This window comes from Ambystoma mexicanum, chromosome 5p (assembly GCF_040938575.1).
Source record: "Ambystoma mexicanum isolate Mex_15411 chromosome 5p, UKY_AmexF1_1, whole genome shotgun sequence".
Taxonomy (NCBI): domain Eukaryota; kingdom Metazoa; phylum Chordata; class Amphibia; order Caudata; family Ambystomatidae; genus Ambystoma; species Ambystoma mexicanum.
Window position 1 is genome coordinate 1,334,596,478 of NC_090930.1, and position 18,755 is coordinate 1,334,615,232.

Below are 18,755 nucleotides of genomic sequence, written 5' to 3' on the forward strand. Positions count from 1 at the left end.
ACAAGAGTGTGGCAGAGTCATGGTGGGCATGTTTTCATATAGTATCATTACTGGCATTATGCGCAAAGCAAACATGAATACTGCATGAATGAATATATGTGAATACTGGCATATATTGATGCAGTCAGCATGGAAATGTATTGATTGTGAGGGTGCTGGGTTCATGCTTTTTACTGGGATGGCAAAAGATTCTCACCCAGGGTTTGCATGCTATGTTTAGGCCTCTGGCTTTCACTTTGGCCCAATATAGTCTCAAGCGTTGCCCTTGCTACATTAAGGGTCATTCAGCACAAGTGCAACTAAGCAAAAGTTGAATGACAATCTGTATAAGTCTGCATATCATCCTACAAACTCTGATGTTCTGAAGTAATCTGTAAGTCATCCCCAACCCATCAAGAACAAACCTGTTTCATGATGATGCTCTTGAAGTAATCAGCAGGTCATCCCAGAATCATCCCCAAATCATCAAGGACAAACATGTAATCTCTTGAAGTGATCAGCAAGTCATCCTAAAATCCTCAGGAACAAAGTTTTCTAAAATAGGATTGATGTTAGCAGATTTGTTAAGTCATCCTAAGCTCCTCCCCAAATCATCACCCACCATTCTGAGACATGTGCTGATGACTTTTACAGCGTGATGACGTCTGATGATGTGGGAATGACTTCTAGTGTAGTTCGATGATCATCAGATGACTCCAGGATGGTCTCTAAAGTCATCCTGTTAGAGCAGGGTACTAAGGGAAGGAAACGCAGAGGCAACCCTGAAGTTGACTTGGGTGTAGTCAGGGAAACACACTTCAAAGTCAATTAACCAAGATACAGCTTTCAGAGCCCAACCTCTCAGACTCTCGAAAACCCCTTCTTGCTTGGGATGGGGGGGGGAGTGAAGGGGGAGTGGAGGGGCCGGGGGGGTTCTTTTGCCCGGCTGTAAAATGGCTGCAGCCTGAGATGGCTCTAACAGGCACCCCTAACATCCTGCTAAATCATCCTACTTCCCTGGTTGTATGGCTGGCAACAAGCTCGGTTTCTGACACCGAAATTGAAGAAGCATTTACTGTTCTGAGTCCCGTCCTGTGGGACCCTGGCTGTGAGGAGAACAAGTGTGTGCTGCGTTGCGGCTGAGGCAGCCTTACGATAATGCCTTGGTGCCGAGATGAAAACGTAGACGAGAGCTGTGGCCGGGAGTATGGCGCACCTGAGTCGGCCACTGGCGGCGCCCAGCTGTGGCTACTGACTCCAACTGACAGGACAGCACCAGAGATCCATCATGCTTTGGTGGCCCCCACCCATGTGCGACCTGGTTGTAGAGGAGCTGGGATGGCTGTGCACTGGTGTGGAGTCCATGCTTCTGTTCAGGATAGTAGGTGCAGGCCACGCACACTGTGCGAAGACACACCGGCCTCCCATCCGTGCTGAGTCAGGTTGTGCAGGTGAGGACAGGGTGGCTGCTGGCAGCTGCTGCTGCAAAATAACTCTCAAGCTTGGACGAAGAGCCTGGTCGCTGACCCCATTTCTCCTGAGAGAGTGCCTCCTCGGGGTGTGCGGGGGCCATTCGCTGGATGTCTGACGTATTGGGGGCTGGCAGACCCAACACTCGGAGTTAAGAACTAAAAGCATGCTTTGAGGTGTACCATGGGCAAGGCATAGAGGAGAAGGAATGGGAACGTATATTGGGCTTCCCTTGAGAGGTGTCTAGGAACCCCCGCTTGAATGTGTTGTATCGCACCTACATGACACCTAGTAGGGTGGCTAAGTTCAACAGCAGTACACAACCAACATGTCCTTGGTGCGGCAACACAGGGGTAGACTTAATCCATATGTTTTGGAGATGCGCAATGGTACAGAGTTTTTGGGCGTGCATTGAGCAGGATTGCAGGAGTGCGGGGGTCACTAGATAAACCTGGTACCCGAAAGAGTGCCTGCTGGGAGCATATCAAAGGAATAGCAAATATAAACATGTCATAGAATTCATGCACATGGCGTGCATTCTAGCTAAGAGATGCATCGCCATGGCATGGAAGTCAGCTGGGGGCCCGCAGTACACACGTTGGCACAAGGATTTTGAGACCAGGCTGAGGCAGAAACCAAGGTGTGGGTTTGTGCAGTGCTCATTCTGGAGGTGACCACTAGTGCACCCTATGAGTCCTGGAAGTTGTTGGTTTGGGACATGTTTCACCCCTCAGACGACAAGCCACTGTGAAGGCTATGACACCTTACATAACGTTGCAGTAATACTCTAATTGTACGAAGGTATGGGCCCAGCTAGACACCTAAGAATATGCCGTCGGAGACGTTCTCTTGAGCACCACACCCCACTGCTTGAGTGTGCTGCCTGCAGTGTGTCCCCACGCACCTTCCCTGACTATGGGATCAATATGTGAGTCACTCGGTTGAAATGCGTGAAGAAAGTTATATTGTTATCATCATGTTGAGTTGTCTTTACCGATCTGTATCAATCTTACATGTAAGCGTATTATGTTGGCAGCAAGGGAGAGGATTGCAATTGTAAGACTGTATGTTTGTAAATGCCAATAAAAAGACTTTCAAATAAACTCATGTGTAAAGTTGAGAAGCTGTGTGGCTGCATGACCTCCTCGGAACAGAGAATTGGGGAGGACAAAGTAGCGGAACTGCAAAAAGAAAGGTCGCTCCTCCAGCTGACGGTGAAGAGGGTCGTAGTAAAGAATGACAACCATGTAGAATGTTCAAGGAGGAACAACTTGCGTATCCTGGGAGTGCCAGTGTCCACTGCAATAGACAACATGGAAAAGCTTGTTGAAAAACAGCTTTTCAGAGTACTGGACGGTTCTCCGGTCTCCAGCATGTTCCTGGTGGGGAGGGTGCATTGCCCCCTGGTCATCGGACCGCCGCTGGGTTCCCCGGAGCGGGCCATTATCGCCAGTATTTTGAATTACAGACACAGAGATGTACTTCTTAAGGCGGCCAGAGAGACGGGAGATTTGCGGTTTGGCTCAGCAACGATTCAGGTTTTCCCTGACTTTACCCCTCAAGTCCAGGAGCAACGAAAGACATTCCAGGCAGTTAAACATATCCTGAGGAAGAAGGAGATTTGATATGCAATGCTATTTCCGGCAAAACTAAGTAAGGGTGGTCCACAACGGTAAGACTTTATTTTTCTTCACCTCAAGATTTGTGCTTGGACTGCCTGATCCGGGGTCTCCCTGCACCGGCCACACCAGCTGAACATTGACATGTTATTGATCTGTTCGCTCCTTGACTGTGTTCTGTGAGGGGTCAACAATGAGAGCCGGACACAATGTTGAAGTATTCTTAATATTTGTCGTGGTTATTAAAATAAAAAGGCGTTGTAAAAAGCCCTATCTTGCCTGAACCAAAGGAGAGTGTCCCTTCCTTTGAAAACAAAACTAAAATAAGTTGACCTTATGTCCAAATGCATCTATACCTCACACTAACATGCCACACTAACATGCCAAAGGAAAAGGTACAATTATGTTACAGACCCAAACTACCACAGCCTGACTTATTATTTGTGAACACTCCTTCTTTCTTATGAGCATTATCCCACAATTCTTTTTGTATTTATCTTAAGGCTTGGCAATAGGTTTTTTTAGTATAAACGCTTTTATTTGACAAAGGCACAACTAGGACTGCCTTATTACTTGATGGTCGAAGCTTGCTCCCATCTTAGATTTAGGTTTAGATTAAGCAGTTTTCCAACCTACCTATACAGTTTAATACACATCCATAAACTGTGATCATTTGTTTCTGGCTGTTGCCACCATGAGTTCCTTACAGTGACAAAGGACCATGTTCTTTTTACAATAAGGGTTGAACTATATTGAAAAACAGTCTGTTGTAGTATTCAGGTTGGTCAAAGCAAAAATGTTAAATTTTAACACTGGCTTGGTATAACAAAGTTCTTTTCCAACAAACTTTGGATTTCCTGATGTACTCCATTGCCAGAAATTCCTTCAACTGAAATGTCCAATTTCAAACAAGACTCGATAGAACAAAACTTGTTGTCCTCCCTTTGGGTTCACATAGATCCCCTGGTATACTCTCCTGCCAGGTATCTTTCTCAAAAAGGTCCCAGGACTTGATACTCTTATCAGGGTCTTCACAACATTCAAATTTCTTTGAACAGTTCTCACAATTGTATTTCTACAGAGGCACAACCTTGTTGACTTCAGTATGCACTTGTATTACTTTCCCCCATTCTGATATCCCCAATATAAGGGTTTGTTCAAGCTCCCTCTGTCACCCTTTTTACAATGTTTCTTGGCTCTTGGCAATGCTTGTTCCATGTTTCCCCAGACTGACATCTCATCTGGCTCGTGGTTTGCATTAATGGAAGAGTACTGTTATGGGTATGACATCCGTAACTTGTCCGACCCCCTTTCAGGTTCTCTGCTTGTTTCGCAGTCCATCGTCGGTACGGGCGCTGCTTTCCATCGAGGCATCGCTGTTGACAACATTCCTGCAGTTGGTTGCCGACGTCTCTGCAGCCTTTCTCTGGAGTCCGATAACCTCTGATGGGTCTCCTGCCACTCCGGTACATTGGTGTGATGGAAGGCAGTCCGGGGAGCACCTCTCCTCTTTAGTCTGGTCCCCTCCCGCACGTCTGCCTCTCTTAGCAATTCTGCTTCCTGCAGCGCGCACTCTGCAGCCTGACCTGGCTTCTTGTTCAATTTCTCCTGCTCATTCTCGTCTCTCTTCCTCTTTTGCCTGCAGGTGTTACATTAAAATGTCCTGCGCTGTTGATTAATGGGACAACCACTAGACTGCACTTTACTATTGCCCATATTGTTGATCCTCAGAATGTTCAGAGGGGTTATATAAGAATAAAGACACTTCTGCTTAAAAGGTTCAACAGAAGTGGATTTCAAGACCTCATAGGTAAAGGGTTATCTGTTATTACCAACTGGTATTATCCTTTTGCGCCAACCGAGGATGATTTAGGTTATCTGAAAAAAGATTCCTCTAAAGAAGTAATTTTTCTAAAAAAAAGTTTTTCCAATTAGTAACATAACATAATTTTCTGTTATTCCACACTCCACGCTTTTTATCTCTCTACACGTATTTCACCACTCTTATGTAGTGGCTCATCAGGAGAGATTTCTAAAACACTTCCAAATTGTTTCAAGGTTTCTCAAAGTGATTCGACTTTTGCTGTTTTTAAAAGGATTTTTTCGTTCCTCCACTATATAGTTTTTAGTCAGTTTTATAGATAGGGGTCCGTTTGCCCACATCTCGATGCTGCCGATCTGTGATAGAGCTGAAGGGTTATGTATAATGGCAGCAGGCCTTCAGAAACTCTAGAATTATAAGTCACCACCTTCCCCCTACAGCCATCTACTCCCATCTGATCCACCCTCAGAATGTCACCCGCAGGATATCACTCCCAGGGTCAGGATCAGGTAGCGGCTGCCTTCCCCATGCCACGAGACTTTAGACTGGGGTTCAATGATTACTCTGCAGGATTCATCACAATTCTCATTGTTTACGGATATGAAGGGTGCCCGCAATGTGCCATTCGGCGCCTAAAAATAAGCAGTCATCGCAGGAAGTTGGACATTCTGATGAGTTGCCTGTCACCTGGAGCTATAGCAGCTACTGGCGGCTCCCTTGTTTTCGCAACAACTGTGTTTGGGTGTGACTTGTTTGGTTGAATCAGATTGAGGTGCGGGAGGGGATACAAGCCGGTATGTTTGTGTTTCTGGCATGGTTGGGCGGGGGGGGGGTTGTTTGCACTTAAGCACAGCGCTAGCGTTTCAATTGTTTGGACAGGACATGATCTCTCTGAGAACAACTGGTTGGCCTGGAGGTGAGCGAATCCTTTTGATGACATGGAATATCCGGGGGCCAACTAACAGTAAGAAATTCCGGCTGATTGTAAATAAGACAAAAAGGCACTAGGTGAATATTCTCTGCCTTCAGGAAACCCATCTGAGTAGGGGCAGCATTCCGCCAGGGGCCCATGAGGGGTCCATAAGTATAGCTCTCCCTTTACATTACACTCTAGGGAAGTGGCAACATATATCCACAGATCGCTGGGCTTCCGCCTGCATGACCAGCTTGCTGACGCAGAGGAGCGATTTCCTCTCCTGACTTCTGAAGTTGCTTCCCGAGATTTTTTTCAAACATGTACGAATTATATCCCTAAATTCCTGTCCTATGAGATTGTCTGGGCAGGAGATTTTAATATTGCCTTATAGTTGGCTCTGGATCGTTCACCCACAGCCCAACACACTCCCAAAAGCTGCTACGACATGGGGGAACATTGCGGAATACCACTGTTTGACTGACACCTGTCAGTTTTCCAACCCCATAGCTATAGAATACTTGTTCTACTCCGGGATGCACAGCATTGCCTATAGGATAAACTACACCATGGTGATCGCAAAGATAGCCAGAGCTCGGACTATAGCTCCAATTCTAACCCAGACATTGTCTGACCATTCCCTGGTGTTAATCCCCCTTGCTAGACCTGCAGAGGGTTTTTGGGCGTTTAGATGGCGATTTAGGGGGTCATGCTCTGGAGAACGCTGTCTTCAGGGATGAAATTTAGCAAGATATCCTCACTGCGATAAAACGTTAAGCCGGCAGGGGTCCATCCTTGTGATTGCAGATGCTACGGGGACGCTGGTCGGAGACCTTCAAAGGATTAACTCTCTTTCGCAACTTCTATTGTCACTGCTCTCCCTCCCAAACCCAGGCAGCATGTGACGGGATTGGGCAATTTCTTGATAAGGTGGCATTGGGAATGGCTGGACCCTGCGCAGGCTGATGCTTTGAATGAGCCTCCATCTGAGGAGGAGATACGCTGTGTGATACTGCCTCTCCCTAATGGTAAGGCTGCTGGGATGGATGGTATTTATTCGCAATATGTATGAATCTTCGTTGGCATCAGCAGTGTTACTCGAAACTACTAGGACTGCCCTGGTGACGGTCTTGTTGATGGCTGACAAAGACCACCAACAATGCGCCTTATACCAGCCCCTATCCTTAAAAAAGACCGATAATAAAATCATTGCTAAATTGTTGGTGGATACATTGCTGCCACATATGCCAGCTCGGGACCTCCTGGACCAGGCAGGCTTTATTCCGGGACGGTCCACACAGAACAATTTGCAGAGCCTGTTTTCCTTGATGTACAATGTAGACGCTGAAGTTCCTATTGTCATTGCCATGCTCGAATCCGAGAAGGCTTTCGACTGTTGAGTGGCCTTTTCTGTTTGAAGTTCTGTGGAGACCGGTGCTGGGGCTGCTCGTCTATCTACAATGGGTTAAGCTCCTTTACACAGCACCGCAGGCTGGAGTACTAACTAATCAAGTTGTTTTCAACCATATTAGTCCAACTAGGGGCACCAGGCAGGGGTGTCCCCTCTACCCTATGCTCTTCGCTTTAGTTATTGAGCCTCTTGCCTGCTACATAAGAGACTGTTGTCCACAGAGAGGGGTCAAAATGTATTTGCATGTCTCAACCATTTCTCTTTATGCTGATGATATGCTCCTCTATGTTAAGCATCCCAAACGCAACCTTTGACCACTGGTACATGAGATCTGCCGCTTTGGCTATTTTTGCAGATCAAGAATAAACTGGTCAAAGTCAGAGCTGTTAAACGCTAATGGCATTGACCCAAAGGCAAAGAAAGGGGGGAAGGCTTTAGGTGGTGTCCTCAAGGCCATCTGGTATTTGGGTATTGTGTTAACTACTGCCCCCTCCTCTCTATATGTTGATAACTATGTAAAGGCACTGGATCAATTGGAGCACAAGGTAGAAATGTGGATCCTCCTACCACTGTTGCAGGCAGCCTGGATATCCCTTGCCAAGATGGGTGTACTCACTAAATTACTGTTTATTTTTAGTAATGGTCGTACCCGCAGCCACATTCTGGAAACATTTGAAGCGTATGATGCTTCCACTAATATGGGCTGGCGCACAGGCCAGGGTCTCATGATATCCTGACCTAATTGTATGAGAAAGGCGGCCTAGAATACCTTGACTTATTTGTCTATTATCTGGCTGCTCAAATACAATATACTGTTTATTGGTGGCATCCTTCACCAGACTTTCCTCATACTAAATTGGAAAAGGCAGTGACTTAGCCGGACAATCTGCGGGGAGCTTTGTGGGGGAAAATTATTGTGGTTATGAGGGATGAGATACAACCTGTGGACACCACACATAGAGTGTGGAAGTGGGTGATTATGTTGGGGGCGTGTGAAAGAGCTGTTTGCTTCTCATTTTGCAATCTATAGTATGGGTATTACGCATGAAAAGGTTTTCAGGCTCAATTTTGAAAAACTGGGTGTGCATACCCTGGGGGATTGATACAAGATGGGAGATTCCTTACATGGGACCTCCTAAATGAAAGCGGGAAGTGGAATGTTGTGACCATGTTGTACTTTACGCTGAAGGTGGTGCTGAGTGCAATGTGGCCTAGCTTTCCTGAGGTGCCACCGGTCTCTCTGCTATTTGTTTATTGACACTGTATAAGCTCATTAAACTGCAGAAGGCGGATAGGAAGATTATATTTAGAGAAAAGTTGGAGACATTATTGGGGAGGGCATTAACACAGGCGTAATAGAATCCAATATGTATGCAGACCTGTTGTTTGGCACTGAACAACAGGTTCCGATTGACCCACTTTAAGTTTCTGCATCAGATTTGTTACAACCCAGCCCAGTTGCAGAGATACTACCCGGATAGATCAGGCATGTGCAACAGATGTTCTCTGGAACATGCAGATTTTTGCATGTGGTGTGGGACTGCATGCCTATATGCCCCTTCTGGGAACTGATCAGTAAATTCATGGGTCATATGGTCTCTGATTGCACAGTAGTGTCCCCTGATGTATGGTTGGCATCGATGATTGACAATGGACCCAGGGCTGAGAGGAAACTAATGGGTATGTCCTCTGTTTTGGTACAATCGTTGATCCCAAAGGAGGAAACCAAAAGCGCCAAGCGTGCAAAAATGGCTGAACTGTTCATATAATTGTGAGAGACGTGAGACGTATTCTGCATCGACGTTGGCCCATAGGAGCAGACTAAGGGACTATCGGGCTCCATTAAGGTCCAACATGATTACGTTTGCTGGAGAATTCAATGGTTAGGTGGAGTAGCATAACATCACGTCTACAGGGTGGCTCGTGGGGCCAGGGGGCTGTGGAACATCTGGAGGGGCATGTACCTTTTGAATTATGGCTTACACTGAGAAGAGCGGGAGGGGGCGTAAGGTGTCTTTACTGCATGGGGAACAGTTTTCCTTGTGGTTAATGTGAATGATTGACTGATCATGTTATTTACTGTCCATTATTGCAGCAGCCGTGCTAGTGCTTCCTTTTTTGGGTTTGGTGGCGGAAAGTTTGAAGCTTTGCTTCCGTTGCTATGATCTGTCTGAAAAATATTAAAGTTTAAAAAAAAAGAAAAGCCCTTATTGCTGCCAACTTGGCCCTCAAGGTGGAGACAGCAATCCCTAGATCAAAATTTTCTTGTAGGAATTGCAGGATGGTAAGAGTTGTGCTGTGAGTTCACTCAATCCCTCTTTTAAAACAGCAATTCTGGAACACCTTTTGTGCCACAAAGCTCCAACAGAACCCTTTTTGCTTCTAATATACCTTTTATGTGAAGATGTCCTCTCAGGTAATACCATTGAGAAATACGATGTAAATGCTGTATGTCCGATGACTGTATGGACTCCAACTCCCATATTCCCTGAAGTACTGAGATGAGGAGAATGAAGGAGTTACTGAAGACCGATGCTCAATGTGTAGACTAGCTGTTCTATAGAAATACCTGTGTGCAGGACATTTAAAGAGGGCAACCGCACTACTGAGTGTGGCAGTATTGGAGAAGGCGCCTACTCCAAGGAGAAGGCTTTTGAGTGCGGGATACACATACCGGTCCGGCGGAGCAGAGGCGTCCGCGAAGAAGAAATGCAGAGCGAGAGCAGGGAGTGCCGTAGAGACCCTGAGAGCCGCAACAGATCATGTGCGCTCAGCAGCTCAAAGAAGCAGCGTTCTCCAGAACCGGACCTGAAGAGAAGCAGGCATGTGAACACAGATCCGTGAAGACAGCCTGAAGGACGTCTGCAACATCCAGAGTGGGAAGCAAGCAGCAGAGCAATGCTGCAAAAAAACAGTGTGAGAAACCTAGGGGTATTCTCCCATTAAGACCCAGAGAGTCCTCTATTCAGTTGGCCAGGGGAGGGGCATTGCTCTTGAATCCCAACCCTGGGGGTGGACGAGTGAGGGAGGATCACCTGACTAGGGGAATCCAGGGTTGCCTTTGCAGGAATACCCCAGGCGAGAGGTGGTATTCTGAAGGGGCAATAGAAGGCGAGGAGAAAGTTCTGGACGCCTTCATGGGATACATTGATTCCTGTCACCCTAATCCAGGTCTAATTTTCCCTAATTCCAGTCCCAGTCTTCCATGACCCTAGGGGGAGGAAGGAAAGCGTCAATTGCCCAAGGTAGTGGGAAGTAAGAAAAACCAACTAAAACGAAGACAGAAGCCTGATATTAATAAGTATTCATCCTCTACCTATCTAGATCACAAGGAATACCATCACAAGGAATACCATTAAGACTCATGTTTGCATAATCAACCATCAGGAATATGTAAGTAGCAACCATGCGCTTGTGGGAAAACCGGGCTAGAGGATTTCCCAATGTCCATTGTTGATTCCCTGATGGAGTAGCAGGAAAAAGATCTATCCTGCAAAACCCTTTCATCACCCCCTACCCATTTTCAACCAATGCTGGGACGAGGAAGAGGCAACCGGGAGCAGTGAAGATTACCCATAGAAACAACATGGGCAAAATAAGGGAAACCTACTATAGTATGACTACTCCCACCTGACTCCACTTAACTGTTTTTTCAACTACAAAAGGTATATTTTTTTTTTCCAAGGAGGAGAGCGAGCTGGGATGCTGTACGGACCCGAGAAGCCAAGGAGCAGAGAGCAGCAGGCGTTGAAGCCTGGAGGAGAACAAAGGGCTGAGGCGCTGGGCCAGTGTCTGTGAAGGGCTGCAGCGTGTCTACAGAGCCGTACCTCCATTGAGATGGAGTAAGGCAACCTGTATCCTGCTGGTGATGTTCGGCAAAATGCTTGTTCCCTTGGGATATGTGCCGGACCCAAGGCTGTCTGAGGTGCAGGTGGTGAGACCCTGACCTCAACCCCATGAATCCAGAGGAACCGCTTGTCAACGCAACGCTGCTCGGTGAGTGAGAGAGAGAAAATTGGGGCGTGCGTTTGACTGAAGCGGAGCAGTAGAAAGACACTGTTTTAATGCGGCATGGAGAAGAAAGTGAGATAAAGTGTACAAAGGACAGAAAAGTGTAAAAGATAATCCGAATAAGAGAAATAAGGAAGCTGCCCGAGCGGCTCGGAAGAAAAGTAAAGGGAAAGGCATCTGCAGTACAAAGAAGGACAAGTGGATTAAAGACTTTTAAAGAGTGCATTGTGTGCTCGGTAAAGAGAAGACAGTGTGTTAAGTGCAGGAAGCACATGAAAGAAATGGACAAGTGGAAGGGTGCACGTTAAGAGAAAAGAAGTATGGATGGAATCAGTGAGTCGACCCGAAGCAAGTTCTGGCAACCATACCAATGACAATTTGAATGTTTGAGATTACGGATTGTGAGGAGTCAGAAATGTGAGGCGGACACCTTCTGTGAAGGTTTCCCAACAAATGCCATTTTATCATAATATTATATTGTATGACCCCTCACTAGCCCTACCCCAATGAGGATTTCCCTGCCTAAAATAAACCATTGCAAAGGATATGTGTACCTCGCACTTATACATACAATAAATAAACCAGGAAATACTTGGCAATTCCATACAAACAATAATGATTGAATTTGTATTGTCGCCACAGTCTCTCTTTATAACATGGGCGAATTCCCATTCCCCAGGTTTAAACATGATTCTGTTTCACAGTTCAAGAAAAGAAAACAAGGAAATCCTGATTTGCAACAATGTTCCAACACAGTATAGTTCCACTTCAACTTGTAAACAAAAAGTTCCGACTCAGTTTTGTGTAGCTTCAGCTTATTAACAAAAAGTTCCAACTCAGAAAATAGAAGGCTCTTCCACCTGCTTAAACAAGTTCTCAGTTCATCAATAATTGTCTTGGTCAGGATGATTTGCCACAACTAGCTTTAGCACCACCTGCAGCATAAATTGTCTCTGTCAGGACCCCTTCTTAACACTAATTCAACTTCCAACAGGTTTTCTCCCATGCTAGGCCTACTTCTTCAAAGGTTTGCCATCGAGGTATACTCCCCTGCCAAACAGCTTTTCACAACAAGTGATTTTGGAGGTTAAGGGTAGGCTGACAAAAGTTTCACAACAACTTCAGAATATTCAACAATTTGCAGCTTCACAACTTTCAACAACTCTGCAGGGAAAACAAGATTATACATTTGTGGTCTTTGATACTCTTCTGCAAATAATGCTCCTCTCCTTCTAGATCTCTTTTCTCAGAAGGGCAGCCTTTTTGCCACTCTTGTTTCCCCACCACACAAGAAACGAAAGACTGCTAGGGATAGGGTATGTTACTTCTCCCTTGACTTGGGCAATGTGAGTTTATACCTCCTTTCACCATTTGTTGTACAAAGTATAGCAACAAGTTCCACTGCTCATGAACCTTCCAGTAGCCAGTTTATGTTGGCAATATTTACTAAATGGTAATTGCCTTGGTTTTATTCTCTCTTGGCTTGGGCAATGCATGTAAGTGTTCTCTCTTAATAATGTCACCCTCTTAGATTGCTGGGGTTTCCATAGAATCACACTTTTGATATTAGTCTTTTGGCTTTCTTACAATAGGATTTTGCTGCTTTTCATTAGTTCGGTATGCACAATTACCCTGAAAGTCCCTTTCACTTGCACGCAAGTCCTGCTTCCATACTACTTTCATTCACTCACAAATGTTCCTTACTCGCTGAACGCCTGCCTTGCACACATGAGTGGGGGAAGGAGTGCTACAGGGACACTATCACTTCACTCGTCTTTGCTTCCCGGTGTGCCGCCTCTGCAGATTAGGACACCAGAGGGCAAGCTTCCCTCTTGAACACTTCCTGTTGCACAACCTCGGCACTTCAGGAGCTACTCTCTGCCATGCACTGGTCCTGGCGTCTTCTCTCTTCTCCAGCTTCTGCCTGGGTTGCTTGCACGAGCCACTCTGCTTATGCTTCCTGCTTCCTCTGCTCTTCTCTCCTTCTTCTGTGGCCTGCACCTGATGGGCCTTTTAAGCCTCTGCCTCTCTCAGGTATAGATCATTTGCATTAATGATATGACCACTCCTGTAACATTGCACCTTTTTTTAGACCTCTTCCTCGTCCTAGTACTTATGGGATCGTGGGACTTGAGGTCCCTAACGACAACGTCGTTTTCTTAGGTTGATTTTTACTTCTAAACCCAAGTTTGTTCTTTGTAACATTCTTTAAAGGAATATCATAAGGATAAGTTGCTAAACCGGAATGAAAAAGGAAAGGCAATTATTTTAGGTCGTTCTCTATCGATTTCCTTTCACTATACCTCTGGGCGTTAGGAAAATCCTTAGCTCTACAAGCCTCTGAAACTTTGAAAGGGCTTTTATTTCTTCCAATGCCTGGGAGTTCATGAATTTTTTTACCCCTGTTTACATGTGTATGGTGTGGCACAGCGAGATGTTTTTTACAACAAGCCATTACACACCTTGGCGTTACGCAGTCATCCTCCCTAAAGGAAGACAAATACTGCGTCTAATCCCATGGAGTCTTCTCATTTCCCTGAGCCTTTTCTCCTCCCAGGTGATCCTCTCGCAGAACACCACCCCCAAGGTCAGGAACACAAAGCGTCTGCCTTTCCCTAGTGTAAGCAACTCATGGTGACAACAGTAAAGACAGACACCAGTGATCACAGTTCAAGGATGTTTATTAAACTGTAAGTGCAGGGTAGAAAAACCCCTTTTGTATACCTCTACTGGCGGAAGCATTGTTCTTGTTCCCTTGGTGATGTTTTTCTGAATCTTTCTTTTTTCTACTGGACTGCTTTTTGAGTTCTTGTAAAAATCTTATTTTGATTATATACAAGTAAAAAAAAACAAAAACAAAAAAAAACGCCTAACCTAAATCTAAGATGGGAGCAAGTGTCGACCATCAAATGAAAAATAAAGCAGTACTTGTGGCATCTTGTCAAAGTTAAAAACCTATACTAAAAAAACCTATTGCCAATTCCTTACAACTAATTACAGAAAGAGTGTGGAATGGGGTATTCAAATAAAGGAAAATGTGTTTACAAATAATAAATCAGGATGTGATTGCCTTGAGGTCTCCCTTCCCCATGTTTTTAGCACGGGACAAGGTGGGACTTTGGATCACAGCACACGCTTGAGCCTTCCCAGCACGAGCTAACAGTTCCATATCAGCTATCTGGTTCTTCGATGGATAAGTCCCTTTTCAATAAAAGTCTCTAGACTTCGAGGCCTGATGCTCCAAACAAACAAACACAAAGTTAATTTCTACTAACGCTTTGGCTGATGGCTTCACCCCTAGGTCCCCCTCTTCTGGGCGCAGACTCCTACTACTGGTAGGCTCCCCGGACACGCTAAAAAATCTAGACTCCCAATTCAGTCATTTCACCATTGACTCCATTAAAATACCTGTCCCTGACTCGGTCAAAACTCTTGGTGTCTGTTTGGATTCCAACATGGACAGACAAATCAACGGAATAGCCTCCTCAGCTGCGTACCACGCCAAACTGATCAACGCAGTCAGACCCTTCCTCTCCAAAGAGAATTGCACAAACATAGCCAGAGCAATCACCGGCTCCAGGCTAGATTACTGCAATGTACTCTTCCTAGGAACTTCCAACAACATGCCCGCTGCGCTGCCCAAGGTATCACGAAAAGAGAACGCATCTCTGAGGCCAGAAAACTAGCCCACTGGCTACCAATAAGGGAAAGAATCATCTTCAAAGCTCTGACACTGACCCACAAGTGCATCCACCTCACCGCCCCGGTCTACCTCTCACAAAGAATCCACCCCGTCTCCTCCACAAGGCCAACCAGGTCACCATATACCACCATGCTCTGTGTGCCACTAGTAAAAAGAGCCAGAGCTGGAGGATCCAGCTTCCCTTATCTCGCACCATCACACTGGAATGCCCTACCTCCCACAATCCGAGGTGAGCCCTCCCTAATTGCCTTCCAGAAAGCTATGAAAACCATCCTCTTCACATAAGGTCTCTCGCAGCACCATGTTTGCCAATAAACTGTCTGTAATGTAATAACCAAAGATGCATGAGCTGTAATGACTAATCTGTTTGTAGCAATCATAATGTGCCAACTACTGCTACCAATCCTGTACCCCCTGTAACTTAGTTCCTGCAAGTAACAGCGCCACAATGCCCCTGAGCTGTCTGCGCGCTATATAAATATAAATAAATAAAATAAAATAAAGTAGTTGTATTAAAAAAATTAACAAGAAAGTTCCTTTCTCAGTGAACTTTGGTGATAACTTTCCACCCCTGGATCTCCCTCAGCCGGGTTTCGGATCCCAGATGGCAAGGGGGACACTTCCCTTCCCCTTCTCTTGCAATACTTCTTGCTTTCACAAATCTTAATGTCTTTTTTTTAAATTTAATTTAGTTTTATTAGGTTTTCATACATAACAGTTCCCTCGAAGATGAGAGAGAAAAGAAAACATACATATATGCTTTGGTTATACATCGGAAAATGCAACTCCAAGTGATTCAATAACATAATTTTACATCCACTGATATCACTCTTTCAAACATATTCAAGAAGGGTAAAAAAACTACTTTTCACGCTCCCCTTTCTTCGATTTCCCACCAACCCCCTCCCCCCTAGGGCTGAGATTTTATCTCAGAAGAGTAATGTGGTTTTATGTGCTTACTCGTATTCTCATGGGTTGGTGGATTCCATTTTAACATTTTCGGGGTCTCCTTTTGTTAGGGGGTGCTTCTATATGTTTTTTTCGACATCCTTTGGAGTTTCTGGGGATCGCTGTCAAGCGTTGGAGGGGATGTTCGTATGACTGGGGGCGTTCGTGTTTAAGCTCTCTATGTGTTGCATTCTCTTAATCTGTTGTCTCCGGCATGTGTTTGTTTAGAAAGTCTATCCACAGGATATCGCATTGTGTCGCTTTGCCATGTAGGGATGCCGTTATTTTTTCCATGGTGCATATGTTCATTGCCACATTGACCCATTCTTTCTCAGTCGGGGTTGCGATTGATTTCCACTTCATAGCTAGGAGAGCTCGGGCGGCGAGCAAAAGATGCGGAGCCAGGCCCTGGACTCTCCTCCACTCATCCTCAAGTTTCTCGAAGCCAAACAGGACAAGGTTGGGATCTGCTAATCTCTGGATACCATCTAGGTTCCTGATCCACCCCAGGACTTCATCCCAATAGATCTTCATTCGGGACAACCCCACCACATGTGCCAATAGTCTGCGGTTTCTCCACATTCACGCCAACACAAGGGGCTAGTTGACTGGTACATTTTGGATAATTTGTAAGGATCATACTGCCACCGGTGTAAGAGCTTGATGGCGTGGAGTTTATATTGGCATGATATGGAAGTACGGGATGCTGCTTGGCACATTTTATCTCATGTTTCTTTGTCGATATCTGCCCCCAAGTCTTTCTCCCATCGTGCTTGGAGATATTCCATATTTCCCCTACCTGCTTCTATCATTGTTTTATACATGGCAGATATCAGGCCCCTCCTGTCAGTCCTGGAGTCAAGCAACTTTTCGAAGGGGGTGAGTTCTCTACTCAATTTGTTTTTCCATTCTGGTTTTGTCAGTACTCCTTTAATCTGTAAATTGTGGAATGTGGACAGTACTCCTATTCCTAAGGCATCTGTTGGTTCTGGGAGTGTGATGAAGGAGTCGCTTCGCAGGAGCTGGCCTACCCGTTCTAGCCCCGCTTCATACCAAGCCTGAAATCTCTCCACATTGGGGATGTGATTGTTAATGCCCGGGGACCATAGGTGGCTCAATGGTGACAGCCATGTGGTAATCTCCTCATCTCTGTGCCCTCCCTCCATATTTCCCATATAGTTGCTAGGATTGGATGTGCCTTTGACCTATTCAGTATTCTCCTCCGTGGAGCCCGAAGCCATTCTGAGACCGTTGCCGGGTTCAGATAATGGTTATCCATTGCAATCCACTGTGGTTCTTTCTGATTGCGCAGGTGAGGAATGAGTACCCGTAATTGGGCTGCCTCATAGTATCTCTTAAGATCTGGAAGGCCTACCCCACCCTTGTCTTTAGACAGTGTCAAGGTGTCGTAAGCAATTCTAGCCTTTTTCCCCTGCCACAGGAATTTTAGGATCGCATTCTTGACCTCTAAGAAACTGTGTTGTGGTATTTTAATAGGGAGCATTTGCAAGGGGTATAGAAACCTCGGGAGACAGACCATTTTAATTGCGTTGAGGCATCCTAGCCAGGATATTGTCAATTTGCTCCATCTGGCCAGGTCCGTATGAACATTTTCAAGGAGTTTCGGGAAATTGGCTTCATATAGGGTTCCTATTTGTTTCGTGATTCGTATTCCCAAATATTGTAACATTTTATGTTTGAGTGTTAGGCCAAGAGAAGAGTATTTGGTTTCATTTACTTCCACGGACCCTTGTATGGGGAACAAGGTTGATTTAGTTTGATTAATTTTAAATCCCGATAGCCGGCCATATTCCTCAAGGAGGATTATGGCTCTAGGGATGGACGTTTCTGGATTAACCACATGCAGAAGTATGTCGTCGGCATAAAGTGCCACTTTATACTCGGTCTGCCTAGGTGCATTCCCTCAATTTGGATATCCGCTCTCATTTTCTGTGCTAATGGTTCCAGTGAGAGGGCAAACCGAATGGCTGACAGGGGGCATCCCTGCCTGGTACCTCTCTTTAGTTCGAACCACTTGGAGTATTCCCCATTTACAAATACAGAGGACTTGGGTGCCGTATAAACTGGCTGAATTCCTCTTCTGAATTTGGGGCCTATTCCGATATTGCGCAAGACACACATCAGAAAATTCTAGTCAATCCTGTCATAGGCTTTTTCTGTGTCGATGGAGAGTAATGAGGGGTCATTATTCATGTTTTAGGAAGCGTGGACCAGGTGTAGAGTCTTGCGCATAGTGTCAACCCCCTGTCGGCCTAATATAAAGCCCACTTGATCAGGGTGGATAAGATGGGGCATAAATGATTCGATTCTAGCGGCCAGGACTCTTGTGTAGATTTTAGCGTCTACGATAAGCAGAGATATGGGGCGATATGATCCGCATCTTTTAGGGTCTCTTCCCTCTTTTGGGATCACTGTTATGAGGGCTCTGACAAAGGAGTCTGGGGGTTTTCCTGTTCCCAGGATCTCAACAGTTCAACCAGGAAGGGGGTGAGCTGTGTACTAAAAGATTTCTAGAAACCAGCCGTATATCCGTCTTCTCCTGGGGACTTGCCTAGGGTTAATCTTTTTATCGCGTTCTGTATCCCTTCCCTGGTTATAGGAGTGTCCAGGTAGGCCGATTCAGTACACGTTATTTTGGGCATATTGGTATAAGCTAAATGGGACTCAATGTTGGGCGGATCTGGGTCTGTCTCTGTACAATGCTTCATAGAAGTCTGTGAAGGCTTCGGGGATGGTGGTTTTACTTATCTCATTTTTGGGCCCTCCATATGCTATTTTCTGGACCCTACGTTCTGCTCGCTGTTCCCTTACCCTACCAGCAAGTAGTGCGTCCGCTTTGTCTCCTTTCTCGTAAACTT

The 18,755-nt window shown here is 45.6% G+C and overlaps 1 protein-coding gene across 1 annotated transcript in view; it reads left to right on the plus strand.

The window, feature by feature from the left end:
• The window catches only part of MTRR (5-methyltetrahydrofolate-homocysteine methyltransferase reductase), a 983,610-nt gene that overhangs the window by 150,955 nt on the left and 813,900 nt on the right, over positions 1–18,755 (plus strand). The gene's annotated exons all lie outside the window — the stretch shown is intronic.